The 24,827-nt window shown below is 41.8% G+C and overlaps 1 protein-coding gene across 14 annotated transcripts in view; it reads right to left on the bottom strand.

Annotated features, from left to right (window-relative positions):
• The window catches only part of IKZF1 (IKAROS family zinc finger 1), a 72,448-nt gene extending 60,733 nt beyond the window's left edge, over positions 1-11,715 (bottom strand). For 2 of the 14 annotated variants that reach the window (XM_052788075.1, XM_052788085.1), the window contains exon 1: positions 9,485-10,108. The gene's annotated coding sequence lies outside the window, so the exon portion shown is untranslated. Of the gene's footprint in view, positions 1-9,484; positions 10,110-10,208; positions 10,319-10,391; positions 10,500-11,003; positions 11,183-11,693 lie in introns of those variants that run through there. The other 12 variants (XM_052788069.1, XM_052788088.1, XM_052788076.1 and 9 more) reach the window with 10 other exon arrangements.
• Positions 11,716-24,827: the final 13,112 nt, after the last annotated feature.

Here is a 24,827-nt window from a genome sequence, read left to right as displayed (position 1 = left end):
TTCCTTCTGTTTTTGTATTCCTGAATTTACCTGCCTTAGGCATGACAAGCCTTACGTGCAGCATTTCTGCAACTTAAGCAGCACACTTCTCAGCCATACTCCTTCCTGCCTCTTGCTGCCATCAGGCAGAATTCAGCTTGGAAACACTTCCCAATTCTTAAATGGAGAGGTAAACTAGAGTACAGATTGTTTTTGTTTTGTTTTGTTTTAATGGAGTTAAACTGGAGTACAGTTTATTTTTTTTTTAGTGGAATACTCCTAGGCTTGCTTTCTGTGAAGTTGGATGATTGCCTGTCCCGAAACAGATGCCCTCAGTTCTCAAAGAGATGACTTCAGCATTTATCCTTGAATTAGGTGATTTTAGGACATTTGGCAAAGTTGATCCATTTCCTGGGGATAAAACATGTTGAGAAAATAGAGCTGGTGGAAAAGTGATGAGGGAAAGAGTTGTTTCCCCTAATGACTACTTAGAACAATTAAGCATGGTTCCTAAATGTAGATTAAGATCCACAAGCACTAAGCAAATCGGTAAAAGCAAAAAAAAAAAGAACTTTAAAAAATCCTAAAGGGTGTTTTGAATCGATCCCAGGGGAAAATTGTACTCTAACACTAGAGTATCCTGTGGTATCTGGTAAATACCAATGAAATCCCAGCTAAGTTCAGCTTAGGCTCTGTATCAGCAAAGAATACGTGACAGGACCGTCCGACCCCAATTCCGCAATGACAGCGGTGTGTTGGTCTTGGCTCTGTCACTGTTAAAAGGTTTTTCACACTGGACATGGGCATAACGTGTCTTGGGCTAAATTTTAAGTGCTAAGAGTAGAATTTACCTCTTTGCCTTTGGTATGGTAAATCTATGAATAGGAAACTATGCCCTGTTTTTCTTCCCTTTCCTCCTCTGCTCTCGAATCAGCAGAAACGTTGTCATTGACTTCCCGGAAAGCAAGAGAGCCCTATGTATGGATATAAGGATTTGCACTAAAGTATCTACTTGATATCAATTGGTGAATTAATAGATCTTTACAAAGATTTAGATAAAAGAACACTGTTTTACAAATGTTTATGACATGAAACTCTAAATAACTGTCCGTTTTGGCAAGAAAAATAATCGTTTTGCAATTTTTCATTGTAAGTTGTATCTGCAGAATCAAATTCATCAGTAGCATAAGAAGTGTGTATGACTTCACTGTCTTCAATGCAATTGCATCTATTTAGGTTAGCAGCTAACTTAGGAGCCTGCAGTTAGAAATCAAAAGCTGGGTGGGCAGCTGACCGAAGCAATCTTGCTCTCAAATGCTGAACGCGTGTAGCTCTCATTTAGAGCAGGAAAGGGATCAGCACTTAGGTGATAATAGATATTTCTTCTATTTAGGAATCCAAATGGCTTCAAAGTTTGGCCCTTTATTAAAAGAACTACAAAGCTCCCTTCAAAATACATAAAATTATTTCTTCAAGTTTTTTCAGATACAGAACTCTAACCTTTACGTTTTCCTCTTTGGACTCCAAATACCAGATTCACAGATGAAGCTACCATAATGCTTTGGAAAAAGAATCAAATGCTGCAATCTTAAGCTAGTTAACAATCAACACACAAAAAACCCTGAAAGGCTATGTTGATTTTGTTTTAAATAAGGAAGTACCTAACTGACCATGCTCACACAAAAATTTTGGATTTAAATTAGTCAGCGTTTGTCCAGGTTGCCATCTTGAGCACAAATAAAATTCACACATGACTGATTTCCCTCCTTGCAACTCTCTTGACAATATAACTTGTGCTATGTCTTAAGAATACATCAAAATACACCCCATGAATCACTGAGGTACTGCTCCATTTATACTTGGTGTCAATTAAAACCAGAACTGGATTTGGAACCTTTTAGGATTCCAGGTGTAAATAGGAAGAAGTCATTGCAAGGTCAAGATTTTCTAATCTTTCAGAATACAGCAAATTAATTATTTGCAGGTCTTGGTTTATTATTCCATCTCCTGTTTTACAATGCAAATTCAAAAGTAAACCTCCTTGTCAAGAAAATGAACGCTTAGCATTTATACAGTGTTTTATCAATTCAAACAAATGTGTAAGCATGTCAGTCCTTCTATAAACCCTGCTCTCTTAGGATATTAAAAGATCGCAAGATTGGGCCACTGATATAATTCAATGGAATGACCTAATCCAATGCCAAAGACTAGCTATTTTGTTTTCTTCTTTGTTTCCCAAGCTACATATGTACTGACTTCTCTGGGACAACACGTGCTTCACGCTCAGCACAATGGGACCTCACTTACTTACAGTATGGAAATGAAATCACAAATTCTGACATTGTGGAGCCACTTTGGACTTACACCAGCACCCCTAAACTCAGAGCTGTCCTTCCATCTACAGATAGCTCAGCTCTACTTCTGGTGCTGCAAGGAGTCCACAAACATACACCACGTCCAGCTGTATGTTTCCAGGCTATTTGTAGGTGTAGCCTTTCTGAGCAGCCAGAAAGGTCCCTGAAGGAACATTTTTGTCTTGAGTGCACCCCATAGGCGCAGGTACACTTTTCCATGAAGCCTCAGAGAGAAAATATGAGCGCTCACAAAGACTGGTTGGGAGGAGAAGAAACCTTCCACAAGGGACCTGGTGCTCTGCGGGCGCTTTTGCAAATATAAAATGAGAGGGGAATACGCGTTCTGCAGCGGTGGCGGCTCTGGGTTAACTGCGATAAAACAAACAAGCAGAGGCAAACCCCAGCCTTGCTTCCACAGCCACCGCGGGGAAAGGGCTGATTTCGCAACCCCTGCTTGTGCAAGCAGCCTCTCAGCAGGAAAAAGGACCGCTCGCACAGGTCATTAGAGCAGCTGGCCCTAACGGAGGCTCATGTGTGAGCATGTCTCGTCTTTGTGGTCTTTGACATGTCTCATTGGCTCCTCATCACATAGGCTGCAGATTTAGCAAACTAAAAATCCAAAGCAACAACCAAAAGCATAAAACCCCAACCCACTTTACAACCTAAATTGAAGCAAAGCTCCTCAAACGGGTCCTAGATTCAACCACCCACAACATATAAAGAGAAGTTTAATAAATAAATTAATAAAGCAAACCCAGGCTGCAGCCTGAAAAAAACACTACCGTTGAATAGCTATAGCCCTTAACATACCTGACAGGAGAATTTGCACATTAACAACAGTTTGGGAGTGATATGTATCATCATGTATGTGTCATCAGTCTTTTTGGTTTTAAGTTGGGAGTTGCATCTACCTGCAGAATGATAATACAGCTGCATTTCTAATTGCACCAGAGGGTCTCGACCTAGCAGAATCAAGCCTCTTGTATCCATGGAAGTCGATGAGTTTGAACCAACAACCAAGAGAGGAGATGAATAAAGACACCCCTGTAAAAGTATTTAACATTTAGTTTCCTTTTAAACGAAAGACCTAATCTTTTTTTTTTTTTAATAGACTTTTAACTTCACATACAAATGTGCTACATATGACTGAACACACAACAGGAAGACTGTTAAACACGGGTAAAAGGTAGTATGTATTGCACAACCAGTGGAAATACTTGAAGAAAATTGCTAGAATCCTACAAACTAGTTTTAATTAAAAGCATCCAATATCTCAGCAAGCAGCTGATAATTAGCTTTATTATTGTAATTTAATATGCTAGACTTCACAATCTCTGTGAATGACTCACTTTAGAACCATTTTAATTCTATTTTTAATTTCCGGCTCATCACACAGCTCAATGTAAATAATAACTACAAAGATGAGGGGTGGTCCTTTCTGAAAACTAAAAACTGGGAGTCATAATAAGCACTTTAGTGTCCTTCCATTTCTGTTTTTAAAAAAAACCCTCCAGGTCTTTTAAAGGACTGCATTAAAACAGAAAAAATGTTAAAACTAAGTGGATCAATTTCTCTCCCTCTACACTAGTTCCATATTCAGCATTTTCTACAATGTCTAGGGAGATGTTTAGTTTATTCAGTCGTTTCTCTATTCCTGCCTAGTGTAAATTCTGGTTAACTACATGAATTGACAATACAATTATGAGCATACAGACAAATTTCAATGGAGAGCTCCTGTCTGCAAAATGAAGGAAGCAATGTAATTCAACACACAAGATTAAGAAAAGAACTCTGCTAACAGTGCAGATGTGCAACATTTATATGTCTGGCACATGTACAATTAATTTCCTTGTTAGTGAACAATTGTGAAGGTGTAAAAAAAGTTGTCTCAAAGATCCTACATAATTCTTAGTTCTTCGGGAATTCTTTTTCAAAGCACTGATGGATGATAAAAAGTGCATCTTGTATGCATGTATGTGTTTTCCATATATACTATTCTTAGCATTCTACTGTGTTTAAGCTATATTTATGTAACAATGCATTGTTAAAGGAGATAGTAAAAAAAAAATAAATCTGTTCTTTTATTGACTTTGTGTGCAAATTACTGGACTTAATGTCATTGCAAATATGAAAAAGGTTCTTCCTTCTAGTTTTTGAATTGCAACCAGAGTCATTATAAATTGTTTCCACAATATGACAAAAATATGAAGGTAATTTTCCTAATTAAGGCCACATTTTATTAATTCATTAAACTCTGTCACCTTTATTCACTAAAAATCAAGCAGAAAAGTGGAATAAGTTCACCATGACAAAGAAAATGCACACATTTCCATCTTATAAATAAACTGCCTAAAAAGAGGTGAGGTGTGTAAATTAAGGCACTCAATCTAAGAACATAGCACATTCTCAAGTGGCCAAACTGAGCTCTTGAATATTCTTCCAGGGCTCTCACTCAAGAGAAGGCAAGCAGCAGATGCAAAACTGGACTTTTTGTATCCATATATATATATATATATGTGGTTTAAAAAGCATAGGATGTCCTTAGCACAGCATATTTAAATATGCAATAGAGAAAACATAAAAGGATCCCTTTATGTCTAGAATTGTTATTGCCAAATATCCCCAACAATATATCAGTAGTCAATTTGTCCAAATTATAGGAGGTTTCAATAACTCTGCTTCATGATCACAGAATTGCTTCCTAATTTCCCTTCAAACTGTTCAAGCTGTTACGGATTATTAAAGGACATTATCAGCCTGAATAAGCATATTAGAGATCTGTGTGATTTTTTTTTCCCCCTAAATAAACCTAAAAATAACTCCTAAAATTACTATAATTGAAATGAATTAGCAAGTTTCTCCACACTACATGTTTCAGTTAACTCACTCTGCTTTTGCAAATATTTTGGACCCAATCCATTATGGACAATTCCAGCTTTATATTGCAATTGCTCCACTGTTCTCTGTGAGTTGACACAAGTGGAAAAATGAAGCAATGCAGCAGGGAATCAGACCTATCTTACAGACCAAGTTTCTCTTTTACTGAGAAAGCTAGAGCAACTGGGATCAGAAGAAGAAATGTAAATCTTTCACATGAAATAAATACACTTCAAAATAAGCTAAAGAAGTGGACAGTTCCCATTGTTTAAAATAATATAATTTCAGTGTGACTGCTCTTCAAAAACTGCAGTCTGAATGGCCTTTTGAGGCGTTTATACAAGAAGCATGAGCATGCCATGCAGGTCCCAAACCTATCCCCGTGAATTTGCAATGGTACAAATAAAGCCAAGAACATGCATGTATCTTTTCAGGACTAGGACCTACCTTTGCAGTCACCACACTGTGTTGGCAGTGACCCGCTCAGTACAAAAAAACCTGCAATCTCTTCTTGTTCACCATCTTAAAGCATGGGGGAAGGTGTGTCTTAAAGGAGAAGGGTGAGGCAGAAGTTCTTGGGCTTTAATAAAGATGCATCACAACATACCCATGGGGGCTAACATAATTCTGTTTAAATTTAGGAAGCAAACAAAACTCTTGTTGACTCCAAGCTGTAGTTATGTTCATGTATAGATTACAGATGTAGGGACAACAAACCGCAGTTGACCTTGGAAGCAGGGAGTTTCCCAGCTGAAGTCAGTCCATTTTGCTGGATAGCCACTAGGGAGATAAAACTCCTGCAGCTACTTTGGATGAGTAAAAGGTATTTAAAGTAGCCTCCTGTTTAAAAGTTGCCATAAAGCTGACAAGACCGAGGCTGCCTATCTTGCCTCAGATGGAGTTCACACTCATCTCTAAATGCTGTTCCCCTCCAGCGGTGGAAAAAAAATATCTTTGGATTACAGAAAAAAATACCAGTGAGGAATAGGTTTATCCTCTTTTGACTCTTGCATTGAGTTGCAAGCATTTAAAACTCCCAGAAAAACTGACGAGAGTCCGTACCTTCCACTCCTCAACTGACATAATATATTCCCGGTATCCTTCTGAGGGCATCTAGCAACTGCATTTAACCCAACAGCATTTGTCCAGCAGCGCAGCCTTCTCCCCTCTCCCTTCTTTTTTGGGGGGAAAGGATTCTGAGAAGAAAAAATTATTCCCAAACCTTTCTTTCTGTGTGATTTTATACTTCCTAGAAAAGTGGGGTTTGTTGCTTGGGAGGGGAATTCCGGGGGAGCCCACCACAGTGCCAGCAGTGCATCCCGCCTTACGCTCATAAGGATGACAACTTTTTCCAAAGGTCCCATTATTGCTACACTACGTTTTACTACTTTACTATGTTTATTTTGGTCTAATTCTATTACTTTTAATAATAGTAGAAAGTAATGACTGGTCAAAATGTAATCAAGTACATATGTGAATCTTGACTGAAAAACAATAAAATTCGCTATGGACCCAGCTCTTCTTGCACATAAAATAGGAGAACAAAAAAATCCCACAAGTCTTCAGTGGAAGTTTTTCCTGACAAAGAGCCACACAATTAGGCTGTAATCCATGACTTTTGATATCCTCTGGACTTTTTAAGAAAACATTGCCAAAAATGATCTGCCAGAACAGCATAGGATTCATTATGCCCTTGTTTTCTGTTGCTGAAATACAGACTGGACCCATTTCCTTGTTTTCTGCAAGATTGTGGTGTTAGTGTAAGAAGTTCCTAAGCTCAAATAAAATACGTCTGGAAATGTTTTTGGCTTCATTTTGGAGTTATCCAATTTTAATGATGAGAAACAAGTTTTGCATTGTTGTAAAACTCTGCGGATTCATTCTCCACTTACATTTCTGCATTGCTATGCAGTGGAAGTGGCAAGCAAACCAGGTTTTCGGTATTAAGGTCCGCAAGGGAAAGGAAAACTGCTACAGTAACAGCAAGATGGAGACTACTGCATTTTTTATTGTACACTGCACATAGCACAAATGACAAAGGTGTCATTCATGCTTATATGAGGAAACGTGCAACCAGACCATTCCCAGAGTGAGCACTGGCAGCCGGGAGCTGAGGTGGAAAGTCACAGGTGTATGACAAGCTTGTCTCTCTACTGCAACTCCTGAGTATGGGACCTACTAAAAATACACCAACTCACTTTGCTCACTTGGAGTTAGGTAGCTGCCCTGAGAAATACTCAGCTGGGATAAATGATGCATGCAGGATCAGTGCCTAAGCTTCTCCAGTTACTGGGAGCATGAAGGGCAAAGAGACAAGAGTCCTCTGCCCTGTTTTCCCATCATTACGTTGGGCCAGAGAGATTAGTGATCCCTCTTTAATTACTGGGGTCCACCAGTTCTTCCTGACTGAATTAGGACAGTCAGTAGAATACCACATTATGCCTCTGTTCCTGTTGCTTCACCTGGAAGCTGTACCCAGGAGGTAGAGGACTCGTGCAGGTATCAGTGCATTATGTTTGAAATCCTGGCTCCTGAGGAGGTCCAGCACTGGACTTCCATTGACTTCATTCTGGTCAGTCTTCTCACTCGGTGGATAAACCTGCCTTCTCCCTGGCTTTTTATCTTAAATTTACCTTATCATTAGGGATACAATTTCTATTTCTATTTTTTTTATAAACTTGCAGTTTATAAATTCTGAGTTTAGGCTACTTTACTCAAAAAAAAAAAAGAAAGAAAAATAAAGAGCACATGGATAGTCACCAATATTAATATTTGTGAGAAAATCTTTATGGTTGGATGCGAGTCTGGGATAATAGAAACATGAACTAAGGAAAGTGCAGAGCTCTGCAGTATTTTGGACACTTCCCCCATGCAGTTCTGCTAAGGGCAGCTATCATAAGGACAGCTATCATTTTAAGAGTTCTTGGTCTTGCACTTGGTCGACACTTTGTTTCTCATGTCCACATATAGCAGTTTCAAAGGCTTTGATAAAGCAATAAGGCATACAGCCATCAAACTAAAACTTGGTAGAGCTTTGCTAAGGATTGAGTTATCTTGAGGGGGTGGGGGCATATGGCAGTCTAAGCAGTATATCTTGTATTTTTTATTCAGCTTTAAGCCAAATGTTTATGAGTTAAAGTCAAAGCAGACCACGTCAATATTAGAAGCTTCTGCAGGTGAGCAATGACACCTTTTGGAAAAGGGACGTAGTATGAACTGCTGCATGCTACTGTTATATTAACCCGTGAAGAGGAATACTGAGTGTTTTCATGGTAACATGAACAAATCCATTCTCACGTTTTTGACTTACAATTTCCCTCATTGGAGAAAAGAAAGAAGAATAAACAAAGTTACCTAAGGGCAAAAATTTGGTTTGGAAAGTTCAGAAGCAACTACATCTTCATATAAGAAAGCCATCCCATCCTTAATTTTTCTATTTCACTAAGACTCTGAACACCTTAAACTATGCGATTCACTAGCAAGGCAAGAGAGCAGTGCCGCAAGCCACTCAGAACATGCCCCTGCTTAGTTAATTCAGATAAAGTCTTTCCAAGTATTTAGAAGGAATTTTAGTACTTATTTCTAAATGCATTACATTAATATGCTTTTTCTTTACTTTTCAATGATCATTGATAATGTTCAATACAGAGTCATACTATACGGTACTGAAGTATGCATGTGAGTTACAATTGATGTGAGCAGTCAACTGAAGCTAACAAAGTGCGTCTTTTAAAGGATTTGGCCCTTACAATGCATTACAGCTTCCAATTTTAAAACTAGACTATTAAAGTCTAGCAAATGGGTTGTTAAGGGGAATGCATGAAATATAATCAGGATTAGATACCTGGTTTATTTCATTTGAGTTTTTTTTGTATGGCTGGACAGCAAATGCATATGGATGTGACCTTGGTAGCACCTCGCTATTGAAAAGAAAAATACATAGTCAGGAAGCTCTCATTCTAACTTTTGAGCCCCACACAAAGTCCTCTGAAAACACTACTTGCACTTATATGTGTAAGCAGACTCCGTGCAAGTTAAAAAAAAAAAAAAAAGAAAGAAAAAGAAAAAAGAAACAACATTACATTCCTCTGCAATAATTTACATAGTTTAAGCCAGTGGCCATACCAGTCTAAAAATTCTTGCGTTCCACAAAACATCACTTTTTGAGATAATTTGCAACCATAAGCTACAGGTTTTTTCTAACACAGTATTATTAACTTCTAACAATTTTGGAAGCAGAATGCTTTGCACAACATCTGGCAGCGTTACCATACCTTCTAGACCAAGGTAGAAAAGTAATCCAAGAAGCAATCGGGTTTCTTGAAGCACAAAATTAAAAGTTTCCTTAGAATCGACTGCTGGAGTGGGAAGTTGTTTCTTCACACACACCGTTTCTAACTACACGCATCTTCTTTAATAACGGCTACAGAGCGAAACTGTCCCTTCCCAGAGAGGATAACTTTGCAGAGCAGGGTGAAAGAAAACCTCCAGCTGTGACAGGCTGCATCGCAAGGAGGAAAACTTCTGGTGCCACCGCTATTCGGAAGTCAGCAACTTCTCTAACGCCGTTCCCCTCAAGCGCACGGGGGCTGCTAATTTTACAAGTTCCTAATGGCTTTTACAACCTCCATACCTGCCTCCCCTCCGCAAACGACAGGCGCAAGCAATTTGAACTCGGGCTTTGAAGGACCCGAAGCGCCGAAGCTGACTGGAGGAGGCGAAAACAGACCGGTCCGCACCCGCTCCTGCGCGGGGGGCAACGCTTCCACCTCTTCCCTCCCCTTTGAATCAATGAACGCCCCTTCCCGGCCAGCTCCTTACGGCTGCTCATCTCTGAAATCGTAAGGAAGCGCTCCAAAGCGCCTGGATAGCACCCAAACTGCGGCGCGATGTTTTCAAATTAAAAAAAAAAAAAAAAAAAAGCGGGTGGGACGGGGAGGAGGGGAAGGACGGGACGGGACGGGACGGGACGGGACGGGACGGGACTGGAGGACCTGCCTGTTGGGCTCCGCAGTCTCCCACTTTGCGCTCCCTCCGGCAACTTCTCGCCGGCAGCGCCGGCTCCGCGCAGCCCCTCCTCACCCCCGCGCCGCAGCCCGCTCGGGGCTGACCGCCCGCTCGCACTCCGGCGGCCGCGGCAGGTGCCCGCCCGGGACAGCCCCCCCCCCGGCCCCGCGGTACCTGCTACGCCGGGGCCGGGGCCGGGGCCGGGGCCGGGGCCGGGGCGGGCAGCAGCTGTGGCGGCGCGGCTCGGCGCCGCTCCGTGTGCCGGCGCTGCCCCGCGGGCGGCGGCTCCGCGCCCGGTGGGTCCCTCCCCCGCCGCTCCCGCCCTCCGCCCGCTCCGCACCCGCACCCGGGGACGCCGACGCCGCCGCCGCCCCGCAGGTGCCGCCGCCCCGCAGGTGCCGCCGCCCGGGACGGCGGCGGGCGGCAGCGCGTCCCGGGGCGGCGGGCGGCCCCCCGCGGAGGAGCGTTACCTGGCGTTTTACCGGGCTGCGCCGAGCCGGAGGCGCGGGAGAGGGGCCGGGCTCCGCGCCGCCCCGCCGGGCGCTCCCGGGGCCGGGACTTCGAGGTGTCTCGGCACGGCAGGCAGCGCCCGGACGCGGCGATGCGGCTGGATGTCGCACGGCGCGGGTTGCAGACATCCACCTGTAACGCCTCCGAGGCGAGGTGAAGGGGGTCAGATCACCCTCCTCTATCTCAGCCCGGTCACTCGCACCCCCTGCGAAACGTCTCCCGCGCCTCTCAAGCGCTTGCATTTAGCGCCGCCGGATCGGAACTTAAGGAACTTACTGAAAATCGGTGGCAGAGGCAGTCGCTGAAATCCAGACCTTACGCTCCAGTCCAGAGGGCACGGTGAACCTGACGGAAATTACTCGTACGCTTAAGAATTAAGCGCATATACGCTCTGTGGAGGATCAGGATCTCATTTCTGCTGTGCTTCAGTTCCTCATCTGCACGACGAGGATAGTAATACTTCCTTTCTCACATCCTATCTTTATCTGTGCTCTCATATCACAAAAAATTCAGGCATAACTTTATGCATGTGAGTAATCTCATTGACTTAAAGGGACAATTCAGAGCTGCAAAGTCAAGTAAGCATGTAAGCATTGGAAAGATCAGGGCCTTGTAAGGCAAGCTCTTTGGAACAGAAATCGCCTATGGCTCACTAGAAGCTTATACTGTACAACAATTCTCAATTTTTTGATTTTTCTCACTGCGTCTTTACAGAGATGCAGAACCCTTCTTTTACTACAACTTGTAAACAGACTTTATGGATCTGATAGGGTTGAAACCCAAAGCCACATTCTCCTCTTATGTATTCCAGAATACCCCCCTTCATCTTCCAGCATGTTTGCATGCAGGAAAACGAGCATTTGATCAGTAGAATCACATCCCGGCATTAAAAAGAAAGAAAGAAAGAAAAAAAAATCCAGAAAAAAATCCACAAAAAGGTGCCACCATATGCTTAGCAGTTAGTACCTTTCTCCAGGAAATCCCAAAGAGCTCTGCCTCAGAGAGACTGGGAAATACAGGCAGGGAGAGCTTCACCAACCACCCTCTTGAAAAGCGGAAGCTGGTTAACTCAAGGAAACGCGGCAACTTTCCACAGATACGTGGGTCTGGATATTTTGAAGTAAAAGGACCGACATTCCACTAAGGAACAGCGCCTTCAAGAGCTGTTTGCTGCTCTCCTGTGCTCCAGGCTGCTGCAGGGCCTGCAGGCCAGCAGCTCCGAGCGTACTCCAGCCTACCGGGGGGAGCTGATTTGGCACATATTTTTAAAGGCAGATTTCACACTGTGCAAGCCACGATTTCTCATTAAACATTCGGTAAGAGTTTTAAGGTGAGAATCAAGTTGCTGGACGTGTGTGAGCTGAGCCTGCTGAAGTCAAATCTTGTGAGATGTTAAGCATCCTCCACAACTACTGTGCTTACGTTTGTTAACAGCTCATAGGAGCTCTCAGGACTTAGAAGATGTTGTGAAGACCCTTTTAGGGCTGACGCCCTTGAGAATTACTAGCGGTATAGTCACAGCAGCACCAAGCTCACTGCTGGCAGCCTGCTCTCATGTACAGCAAGTTTCTTGTTGGGATAGCAGCAGTGGGTAGTCTGAAGAGAGCTCCACTGTCCCAGTGATGCTTACGAAGGCTAGAGCTACTTCAAGCAGATCCGTTAAGGGGTAGTTGCAGATATACACTTAGGCACTTGCCTGAGGAGCCAGATTCTACAATCCTTTTCTTGCAGTATTTCCACTGACATTACTGGGAATTCTGGATGAGGCAAAGTGGGTTGTAAATGATATAAGATAGAGCAATATATAGCAAAAAAACCCAAGTAGCCTTACAGGTGTCTAATTCATTGCCAGCTAAGTCCTATCTCAGACTAAATCTACTAAAGAAACTTTTCCATTGCTGTCGGGTTTACTGTGGGAATCTATCTAATGAGGCTGCACGGTGAACGGTTTCCTTCAGATTCGTTCTTAAATACAAACAGTAATTGCGATTGCAGGAGGCACAGTGTTGCTACTGCTAAGTATCACCATTTCCCATTTATTACTTTCCTACAGCAGTCTTACCAGCCTGAATCCTCAAAACGGACAGCATGCCACATTCATGCTGCTTCAGGCCACTACCAGGCAGGTGATGATCATTAAATACAAAAATACAACAGAAAAGTTCTGCAAATTGAGAATGAACAAAAAAGTTTTAAGGACAGAGCATGCATATTCACTGCAACAGCTAGAGTGCACCAGGCAGGTGCTCCTCTTGCCTTTCCACTGCAAGATTTATGTTGTAGTCCCAATTCTTCAGAAAATGGCCTGGGCACAGTGTCCAGAGGGTTTGCTGGCAGGATTGTGAACTTGTTGGGTGAATAGTTCTCATTCAGTTTGGAAAACAGAAGTTCTGATGAAGATGAAGATGGTGAAGATTTATCACCTGAAGAGGGGTAAATTTCCAGAGGCACAGAAGAGTAATGGATGTTGGTTTGTACAGCCAGAAATGTCCCCCGAACCATGATTTCTACTATAATACTAAGTGTGACCAGCTTTGTTTCACAATCCTTACCATACCTAGCCCCCCTGCCCCAAGAAACCCCCCACAGTGCTATTTTGCTCTCAGATGGCTCTTCATACTTTGCAGTGCCAGAAGTGCTTAAGAAAATATCATGGACCTCACACTAAACAGTTGATCAGCAGCTATTTGAATACAGCATAGGAAATACAGATCGCTGTTCCCATTCCATATAACGTCTAACATTTAATAGATCTTCCTTTGTTTATAATCTTTGACCCATTAAACTGTAGTCTCAGATTTTTTAACTTCTGAAAAGAACTCTGTCACCTTTTACAAAGCTCTAATGCTTTTACCTCAAAAGCATCTCAAAGTTCCATGGTTTCCTCTCCTTACACATCATGGCAAATACCACCTGTGCTACTGACATATAAATACAAAATAGCACCACCAAAATCTTCTTTTTTTCCCATCAATCTGTTCATGTCATTTTCCTCTTTGCATTGCTGTGCTGACTCCTCAGCCACTGCTGCAACATATTTATTACTCACCTCTCCCCTAACTTGTCTTACATTGGCTTCCCACTGTCCTTTACTTGATCTCTCCCATCATTCTCATTTCTCATTTACATATAAGCATTTCAGGCAATTGCCTCTAGGCTTTTTTCCCACATAACTTTTCTTCACTGACTGACCTCCTTGAACTCAACTACAAGTCCCTTGCTCTCTCCAGTCTGTGTATTTTCCACTGACTTCTACTGTACTACCGTTTTTGAGTCACCTGCGTACAATTAGAAAGCCCCACTTGTTGTTTTCTATACCTCAGCCTCTCATTTCTTTCTTTGTGAGCTTCTTATCTAGAGGCCAGAGAAACTCTTAGTGCCTTATGGACACTACCACAAACACAAGATAAACAATTGTTGTAATAATGCAAGGAAATGTGGATGACAGCTGATCAGATATGTGAGATTTTAATCTGTATGTAGATGAAAGGAGAGAAAAATCAACCGTTTTTCATCAGTGGCTTTGTTAACTTCTTTCCATTTTAGGAATAGTAGCAAAGAGAAGGGTTTTAGTTTTTTAAGAAAAGGTAGAATAATATTTTACAGTAAAGGAATGTAATAGGCTGAATATGACTGCAGACATTTTTTGGCATCAAGGACAGGTACATATTATACTGGTGACTGACTGAAGTGGAACCATGAAGTTGAATGACATTCGCTAGTCAGCAAGGAGCATCTCAAATTTATATGTACTTACAATTTTAGTGGAATTAAACACTCTGGTTATGGGTGTACACATGCACACATGCACAAAACACTTGGGAAGGGGCGTACAAAAGACATCATCAGTCCCACACATTGTATCCTATCATTGGTTGAAAAGCCCCCCTTCTAAAACTCGCTGCTTATAGTCACATCTGGACCAATGCTAAACACAGACCCAGGACACTCGCATCCAGCCTGTTATCTCCTTGTTTTGCTGGCTGATCTCTGGCATTTTTGCTCAGACAGCTCCAGTAACCTGGAGAACCTGTCGGTGGAACAACGGGCCAGGGGGTCTGCCTACAGGACAAGTGCAGCGGAGATAGGAACCAGCCACACCACCCCTCCATTTCATAGGGTAGGCACGCTGTAATTATTGCTAGTTATGTTTAGGTAGTGCACAGAGGTGCTAGTTAATAGGTGTCACTTTACCAGAAGCTGTTCCAAGGAATTTGCTGTCTTCTCAGGCAACATGGATTGCCTAGACTATCTAGCAAAATGGGACATTCTTGATTACAGGCTAATCAGTCTTGTCAAGGACTTGGTTACATACAGTAATACTTGTGTGTCAGGGGAGGAGGGAAGGACACAATTTCCTTCTACAGTAAGAAAGTTCTGTCTAGAGAAGACTACGGTGCTACTGTCAGCAACAGCAGCCTCAGCTAAGATGCAACTCAAGAGTTGCAGGAACCACACTTCTTCCTTAGAAGACCGCCCAGGAGTTACTCTGCATATAAAAACATGGCATGTAGGATTTAGTCTAATGTAACTAAAACCAAAATTCTGGCTCTCTGTTCTGAAATACCCCTTATGGCCTATGGAAAAAACTTTTGCTGCTTCAGCTATTTTAAATGATAGGTCTAGTTTATGCTTCTTTTCTGTAGCTATTTTTACATAGAATATACAAAAAATTCAACTGCCAGTTACATCTGGAGACAGCTACCAAAGTGCAGTGGTTACTCTAGATTTCCAAAGTTAAAAGTGAGAACAGAAATGCTTTAGTCAGAGCTGCAAATTTAAAGTTAATTGATATTTCTCTTACTTAAAATGCCTCAGAACAGGACCGCAATCATTTCTGTACTAATACATACCCGTAAGGTTTCCAGAACATTTTGGTCAGACGTGAGGGAAAATATGTCAAGTCCAGCACAGGGCAACAAAGACAATGAAGGGACTGGAGCATCTCTCCTACAAGGAAAGGCTGAGAAAGCTGGGACTATTCAGCCTGGAGAAGAGAAGGCTCGAGGGGATCTTATCAATGTCTAAATACTCAATGGGAAGGAAGAAGAGGGAGCCAGGCTCTCCTCAGTGGTGCTCACCGATAGGACAAGAGACAACGGGCAAAGGAAATTTCACCTGAACACAAGAAAGTACTTTTTTTACTGTGAAGAGTGTTCAAACACTGGAACAGGTTTACCAGAGAGTCTGTGGAGTCTGCATCTGTAGAGATATTCAAAACCCAGCTGGACGTGGTCCTGGGCAACTAGCTCTAGCTGACCCTGCTTGAGCAGGGGGAGTTGGACAAAATGATCTCAAGAGCCTGTGATTAGAAAAAGGCAATCATCTGCTTTTCAGAGATCATTAAATCTACATATAAATTTAAAGAGAGAAATGTCCTATCATGTTAGTTCACCTGTTACTGATTGCTTCCAAATTTGTGAATTCATAAAGTATAGCTATAGCTGTACTTCAGTTAAAATTTCTCAAGTCATTTTCCTTTTGGAAAATAGGGGTAAAACTTTTCTATGTACACAAAAGGGGCTGAGCTAAGAAGGATGATCACACTTCCCTTGTGCTACCCATTGCATCTGAGGTTCAAAGAATTTTTCCTTTTTTTTTTTTCCCCCCACATATATTATCTCACGGAGGTGCTATGGCTGTCTATCTACAGGGTGAGGATCACAGTGGTTAGGACCTAATCTACCCAGGCAGAGAGGAAGATGTCCCTGAGTCTAGTCAGACACTGGATCTATTCCAAGATCAACATTGTTAATCGGGCATTTCTCCACTAATAGAGTTGTGTAAGAGCTGACAAGTGTTCCTCTTGAGAGACTACTGCCAAAATTAATTCTACCTGAGAAGGTAGCTGGAAATAGGAAAAAGATAAAAGTCCTTTTTTGTATGGCCTTAATCTTGACTTAATAAGATAAGGAAGACATTAGAAATTCAGAATGATAGTTGACGAGCAGATGGATAGTTCATACTCTTCCTCTCTACTCTTATGATTACTCCCTAAAAATTCGTATGGACAGATTAAAAAACTTGAAAGTAGGTGTCTGATTTTCTGGCAAAGGTGAAATGAAACAAGTCTGCTGTCAGTTCAATGCTGTCTACTAAAAAGCAGGAAGCAATGGAGAGTTGTGTTAATAAACCAATGTATTGGTCATAAAGGTTTGCTTTTTCATTTTCATTTAAATCCATCTCTTAAAGTCTCTTGGCTATTTTTTTCAAATCATAAAGCTCTAATGAAGCTGGATCAGAAAGATTCAGAAGTATGTTACACTCGATTTTCAGAAAGAGTAAACTACTAATAATACTGCTAATACTTGAAGGATTGATCCAACTTCACTGCTCACGAAAACTTCAGTAACAAGGCCTGATTTTTCCAAGTTAATTTATTGCTGATAATTATTCAGTGAAGATCTCTGAACACTTGCATTGCATGGTGGTTCACCATTCAATTGTTTTATTTGATTATGTGAATTATATGCTGTTGTTTCTGAAATGCCAGTAAGTGGCAAGCATATCCACAATCTAGTGAATCTAGTATTCATTCTGTGAGAGATTTGCTTTCACTGAACTTTTCTATTAATAAAATTCAATTCAGCTTTACAATAAGTACGCTCATTTGGCCCTAGAAAACAACACCGGTGTCTATGAGGTCTGCCATCTTCTACAGGCCCCACCTTGCTCAGGAGGCTGTCCATTAAGATCCCTGTATATAGTTAGTGATGAATTATAACTTCTGATACTTGCTGCATACATGTGCCAAATACCTGGAGTCTGGAGAAGGAAACCCATTTTAAGTAAACTATATTCCTTATCTTTGTGCCTTCCTATTCCAATGTATTTCAATATAGCTGAGAGTGTACATCTCCTCTCTGGATTTTCTTATTTATAGTTAATGATGACAGGTATGTGGTCAGATTGCCTTTGTGGTCAGTGTGATCTCTGTCACTTGTTGGAAACCTGTTTTGTTTAACAGCAGTTAATACTTTCTGTTAAGGAATCCAAGGGGGAGCTTTCTTCTATAACAAACAGAGCAATAAAACAAGCTCTGGAGATTAGTGCTGCAGTTTACAAGCAAGTGGCTTGGACAGTGTTTGCTGTGCAGTTTTTGAGTGGTGCAGGAGGGTGGGGAATGGGGTGGTGGTCAGTTCATAACACTTCATCCCTGCTGCTCCTTCCTCCTCACGCTGTTCCCCTGCTCCAGTGAGGGGTCCCTCCCATGGGATACAGTCCTTCACGAACTGCTCCAGCATGGTTCCTTCCCACAGGCTGCAGTCTTTCAGGAACAGACTACTCCAGCTTGGGTCCCCCATGGGGTCACAGTTCCTGCCAGAAAACCTGCTCCTGCATGGTCCCCTCTCCATGGACTGCAGTACCTGTCAGGAGCCTGCTCCAGCATGGGCTCTCCACGAGGTGCAGCCTTCTTCCAGGCACATCCACCTGCTGTGGCATAGGGTCCTCCATGGTTTGCAGGGTGTATATCTGCTTCACTGAGGTCCTCCATGGGCCTCAGGGGGACGACCTTCTTGACCACGGTCTTCTCCATGGGCTGCAGGGAAATCTCTGTTCCAGTGCTTGGAGCACCTCCTCCTCCTTCTTCACTGGCCTTGGTGTCTGCAGGGCTGTTTGTCTCACATTTGCTCACAGCTGCTGTGCAGCATTTTCTACCCTTTCTTAAATATGTTAGCACAGAGGTGCCACCAGCATCACTGATGGGCTCAGCTTTGGCCAGCAGCAGGTCTGTCTTTGAGCTGGCTGGAACTGGTTCTGTCCAACATGGGGCAGCTCACAGAAGGCATCCCTGCAGCTCCCCTCCCTATCAAAACCTTGCCATGTAAACCCAATGAGCTGGAAGACAAATAGCCACACTGATGCTAGCTTGAAGATTCCAGCATGGCTGTCTGACTCCCAGTGTAGAGCTGCTTACTCCAGCAGATGCACCCCATATGTAGGGAACATCATGTCTCTGCCTTTCATCCAGGTGCAGGCATGCCCATTTGGCAGGTGAGCAGCTTTTTATAACTTGGGCATCTAAAAAGCTGTACTTCAGATTATTTTTATTATTTGCATTACCTGAAAACACGCAGATGCCACTCAGGGTCTAGGACTCCATCATGTGTGGCAGTGTGCAAACAGTTCATGAACTGTTTTTCTATTTAACTATTTAATCAGACAACGGATAACCAACAGCTACACACAGGTCAGGGAACTTAAGGAAACCGTGAGATATTATCAGGCAAATCGGTAGGCATGGGCTTGAAGCGCAACATCATTGCAGTTGTTAACAAGTTTTGTAGGGATAACAGCTATGAACAGGTTCAAGGGAGAAAATGAAGTAGCTGGGATGGTATGTACAGACACATCCTTCCCAGCCCCACAAGTAACCAGAGAAAGTGCCGATTTGAAAAGAAAGCGAGCAGGCTGGGGAGAGCCATCAGAGATACAAGAGCTTCCCAGCAGATGTACAGTAAGTCTTAGGCTAAACTGAGGACGGAGAGCCAGGAGTAGATACAAACTCCCAAACCATGTGCTGAGGCAATAATGTTTCCAGCATTTTGAATGGACATGAACAGGACAGCGCAGGCTTGTCTCTGACAAGGGTGAGAGACAAGGCGAAAGGTGACAGAGACACAAGGTGATGAGAATTTAAACATGAATTTCAGCTACGGGCAGGCTTTGGAAGGGCCCCACCTGGGCAAAGTCATGCAGAAAGGATGCACGGCTTTCAGGCGTATTCTTTAGAGGAGGAGACAATAGAGGCGGTTTGAAGGGAGGGCGATGTTATTTATTCTGGTCTGAAGCAACATGTATTACACATTGTTACTATGGAGTTGATCATGTCAAGAATACGTATTAACTGTGTAGCCGACACAGCTTTTCTTTGTCCCGTGCCTGCCCCTTCCCTGGGTGTGTCCTTCATAGCCAGCGCCTCAGGAGACTCAAGATGGAGACGGGTGATATTAGGGTGAAATTAGCCATAAAGAAAACATTTAAATAAAAATGATTAACCCAGTGTTAGAGCTATTATGGGACAGAAAAGAAATGTCAGAGAAAAAAAATGTGTACCACGACTGCCCCATTATGCTATAATTAGTTTATCTTTGTATAATTTATGGTTAGCTCTATGTCAATGAATTCCAGCAAGAAGAAACCCCTGGCCTGTGGCGAGGCTGAAAGAGAGGAGCTGGTGATGCCTGGATTACGCAGAATTTTTAAAGGTATTCTGGGAATTCAGATGCGCTCTGTCTTCAGAAATTGAAAGGAAACAGCTCCTTCTTGTACAAGTTCATTGACATTGAACTAATTACAAGCTAGGCACCTAAATATCTTCAGACACATATGCTTAGATTTCCAAGTTTACCTTGGTACAGGTAAATACTTTTAGGAGGAATTTGGAGGACTTCTCACTGCTTATATTATATAATCAGCCTAGTGGCTCTTGATAGGCATCAGCTGAGTTTAATGGAAAGTATTATTTATCTCAAGGGAGGTGAACAATTATTCTTTTTCTGGTTCTCTAACTCCTTCTTCCCTTCAGAGACTAATATTTGACTAGAAAAATAATCATTAAGAGAGTTTATACTGTTAGATGGGAATCTAGCCCAGTTACCTGACTTAATGACATAAACATGCAGTAATATGTATATATTGATGCCTTGAAGTGAATATCAGGATGTTTTGTCCTGCAAGGTAAATATTGATCAACATGTACAGTGTATTTTCCCTTTGGATCAATATGCCTGTTTCTTCTTAAATCAATAAGTACTTATTCTTACATAGAGGAAAAGTTTGGCTCATAATTGGATAAAAGTGGGTATATAGTAAATGAGAACATTTTTCTTGCTTACCTCCAACAGTTGTGGGGCTCAGGGTTTTAACAAAAAGTCAGACTGAACACATAGAATGCTGCATATGAGGTTCAGAAAATACTATCACTCACATCTGCTGAGCTAATATAATAAACATCCACATATATGACCCAGTTTTCTAATCAGAGAACAATGCTGCTTGCTGAACTCAGCAGAAGCAGTCAATATTCCACATACATCTCTCTGCTTTTGGGTTATTTTTAACTTCTTGGAGTATTTCTTTGTGTGTATGTTTAAACAACAGGTACGAACATCCAGGGAATCCTGGGACCTGTTTTGTGATTATATATCTTCAAGCTCTGCACCCTAACTATTGTTCAGTTGTAACTGATAGCCTGACTTTGAAATAAGAGAGGAGATGAGAATTTGACCATTATTTCAGAACCTCTGCATTTTCAGAATCTGCAAATTTTCATCTTTTTTCTTCTTTATTCCAAATACATGCAGAAATCCTTTACTACAAAAGCTTTTTCTGCCACTTTGTTGTTCTTGTGGTTGCTGCTACAGGTTATTATTAGGAAAAAAACAAAACAAAACAAAACAAAACCAAACCAAACCCCAAACTCGCCACTTCTAAACTCTATCACATAAATAAATTCCACACTTCAGTAAGGCAAACTAGCCAGCTGTGAAAGTGCTGGTCTGATGTATCATAAGTGAGAATTTGGCCTAGTAGATCTCAGTCTGAAAACTGTAATATTTCAAGGAAAAATGCATAGGGAAACAAAGTTAAGAATACTATTTAAATATACAAAACCAACCAACCAAACAAATCCCATAACGGGTTAGTCTTATGGTTAGTCTGGCAGCGCCTTTTTTTTTCCATGAAGAATTTGGAAAAGAAAGAAGTATCAGAAGCATTGTCACATTTTGAAAATTTGCTTTACCAAAGTAAAGTAACTTAAGATTATTAACTACATTAAGGCAGGGGAAGTAAAAAGATTCATGAACATACGTACCTTTTAATATATCTTATAAATAAATGAATAACTAAGTAAAGTAATAAAAAAGCTACTTTTACTCTCTAAAGAACTGCAATTCGGGTTCTCATTTTTCTCCTACTGCAGTAATACTTAACCAAAGTCAGAAGCTGTCCGCTGAGTTTGGCTTTTGAGGGGAAACCTCGATTTTCAATCTCCAGTACTGTCAGGTGAAAACACTTTCCAATTCATCTGATACATTTATGCCAGTACATTGACATTTATATTCCCCAAGTAAGTTGAGATCTTCATGGAATTTACATAGTTTTGATTGACTGCTATGTGGCAAATTAAGGTACTCTTGTTCAGACTAGTTTGCCATTAGGTTGCCATTTTTTGCCAGGATGGAATTTTCAGACCATGTAAAGTAAGGCCAGTGTATGGTGGCACAGGCTTCCTAAATCGCTTAGGCCATTTCGGGGAAATAGTCCCCCAAAATATTTTTTCCAGAGGAATCGTTAAGTATAATACACACCTTCTAGCACTCATCAATCCCTTTTATATCCCGGATTTCTGACCTCTGAGAGAGACTGCACAGGACTAAGCAATCTACACAGGCAGTCTCCCACTGACAAGGGAGGTGCAGACTGAGTGGAGGGAAAGCTGGCTGCTGCTGCTGCAGGGGCATAGGAAGAGGAACTCATCCCGCAGCCCCCAGGGTGAGTGGGAAAGCATTGAGGGAATCGCACTTTCTTTACCTATTCAGAGGCCACTGCAGCAATTGGTGACCTCTGTGCACGGCTGTTTGACCAACGCACTGCACATTGTAAGTGCATAACATTCCTTATATTGCATGCATAATTTCATTATTATTAATAAAAAAGGTGAAAACTAACAGATGACTTCAATTGCACTTCACTGTGCTATTCCCGTTCACAATTTGCAAAGGTGTAACAATTACAAATTGGCCCAGTATGACCTCTGCACTCCCAATAGCACCACTTTGCCTCCTTCATGTCCTGCAACTTTCCTTCACCACTCCTACAGGCATAAGAATTTTGCAATTATTTTCCTCTAATTCTTCCAGTTTCCCCAGTAACCCCATCTACCCTATCATCCCTCAATGTCCCTCACACCCATTCTCACTCCCTTTACTAATTTCCTGTATAATCCATCTCCCCTGCTCCCATGCCAATTCTGCAGCAGTCTCTCCCATCCTTGACTTCCCTTGCCTGTCCAGCTACCTCCTACATTTCCCCTTCATATCTGAACACATTGAGTGTACTGTCTGCAAGTACCGATAAGATTTCCTGTATTCCATTTCCACCCTAGAGTGTCTAATCTAGTTTCTGCACCTTTTACTCCACTGAAATTAGGAACAGCTGAACTTGGTGAGACCAGAGGACCATCTAACCCAATATTCTGCCTTACAGAGGGGCCAAAACGAGATGCCTGTGAAGTGTTATCTGTATGGGCAAGGATATAGTGATATTCTCCCCACCACCCTCAGCTGTTCTGGTCAAAATCTCTAGTGATCACTTCCCAGCCAACTTTCAGAGCCAGAACTTGCTCATTCTTTTCCTTCTTGCCCTGTCTGCATCTTTTTACATAATCTCCTTTTTCTTGATGACTTCAAAACCAGTGCTGGTTTTTGGTTCTCCTCCTAGCTTCATCACACTTTTTCGAAGCCCCTCTTGTTCTTTAACCATTTTTGCTGGGCAGGCTTCTGGGCTCTGTCCTAGACCTCTTCTCCCCCTCCCCCTCCAAAATAAGAAGATGCAAGGTGCTTTTGCAATTACAATTTAAGCTAACAATTCCATGTTGATTATTGACAGACTTATCAACCAGACTTTCCTGTCTGGTTTCTGTCATTTTCTGTCCAAACTGAAATGTCAGCCTTTTCTAACATGTCTTTGTGAACATTTCTCTAAGCCCAAGTTCAGCAGTGCCAAAACAGGTGTCATTCCTCTCCCTTGAATCATAGTACACCAAATCAGCATCCTGCCTCTTTACTCAGACTGTCACCCAAAAACCCCATCCTCAACTTGGAACTCTCCCTTGCTTTTCACATTCAGACTATTGCCGATACTCGAAAACTATTTTAGAACATTTCTAAAAATGATCTCAGCTATACATCCAACAGTTATAACAGCTAACTCCAAGTTCTCATCCTTTTGTATCTTGATTACTGCAATATTCTTTCTTCTAATCATGACAAAAATCATCTAGCTGCAGTCATGTTCATTCAGAGTATGGCTACAGAGATCATTAAGCCTGCCTGCCCCTTTAACCAAATCAAATCTTTTCCGAGATACCTTCATCTGCTATTCATTCTATCACTTAAAAAAAGAAAGAATCTGGGGGGGGGGGGTTGAGTCCTTTCTGGCCTATAATCTCTCATTGTCTATCAAAGTGTAAGCCCTGACATTCAGTGGGCCTTTGAAACTTGCCTCCACCATCCAGCAATTTATTTTTCAAACAAGAATCTTTGTTCTCTCTCCCATGCTGCTTCTCACTGGGAACAGCTCCTGATTCTACCCTTTCCTTCACTGTTTCAAAGTTCTTACCTATGGCCTTGTGGGAAACCAGAATTACTGTTTCTTGAAGTTAAAACCAACAGCCTGTTTTTAATAGTCATAAAACCACTGAAATTTATATTTATAACATAGTGGGAAAACCTTCATGTGGACTACAAGGTGGTTATTTGAAGAATAAACTGTATGGTATTTCCAATCATAAGAAATCGGTATATGGATACTTCCAACATTAGTGTAGCCTTACTTCTCTTGGTAAAACATCTATTATTTCCAACATTTATAGACATACAGGCAGCACTATAAAGGTCCTCAACAGAGAACAGTGATGATCAATGCAACAAAAAATTCTTGATTTTGCATTTCTTTCTTGCAATATGTGAATGATTTTCCCAAGAAAGTGAAATACTAAAGATTTTATACTAGTCTGAAACCAGATTATATGAACTCCACTTCCTTTTTTTCAGTTGGTGAGGGCACTATTTAGTAGTGAGATGAAGAATAAAGCCCAAAGCAATCAAGAAAAACGTGAACGATGGTGAACACTGTGCTTGGGGCAGAAAATGAAGCCTCCAGCTGCTTGTCCCAGCACTGCAAGAATCACTTCAGTAGGATGAGAGAAGCCAGTACTGTCTTGATTAACTGGGTGTGTAGAGTTTTGGGGGGGGTTGCTTTTCTTGAAGCACACACACAAAACACAAGACAGAGGAAATCGTATCATTACCCACATGAGCCTGTGGTTTGGAAAGACGAGCGGTTGGCTTCCGGCAGCTGCAAGGAATGATG

Source organism: Harpia harpyja, chromosome 5 (assembly GCF_026419915.1).
Source record: "Harpia harpyja isolate bHarHar1 chromosome 5, bHarHar1 primary haplotype, whole genome shotgun sequence".
NCBI classification, from domain to species: domain Eukaryota; kingdom Metazoa; phylum Chordata; class Aves; order Accipitriformes; family Accipitridae; genus Harpia; species Harpia harpyja.
The sequence above is the reverse complement of the archived record's forward strand: the minus strand, read 5'-3'. Positions and strand labels throughout refer to the sequence as shown.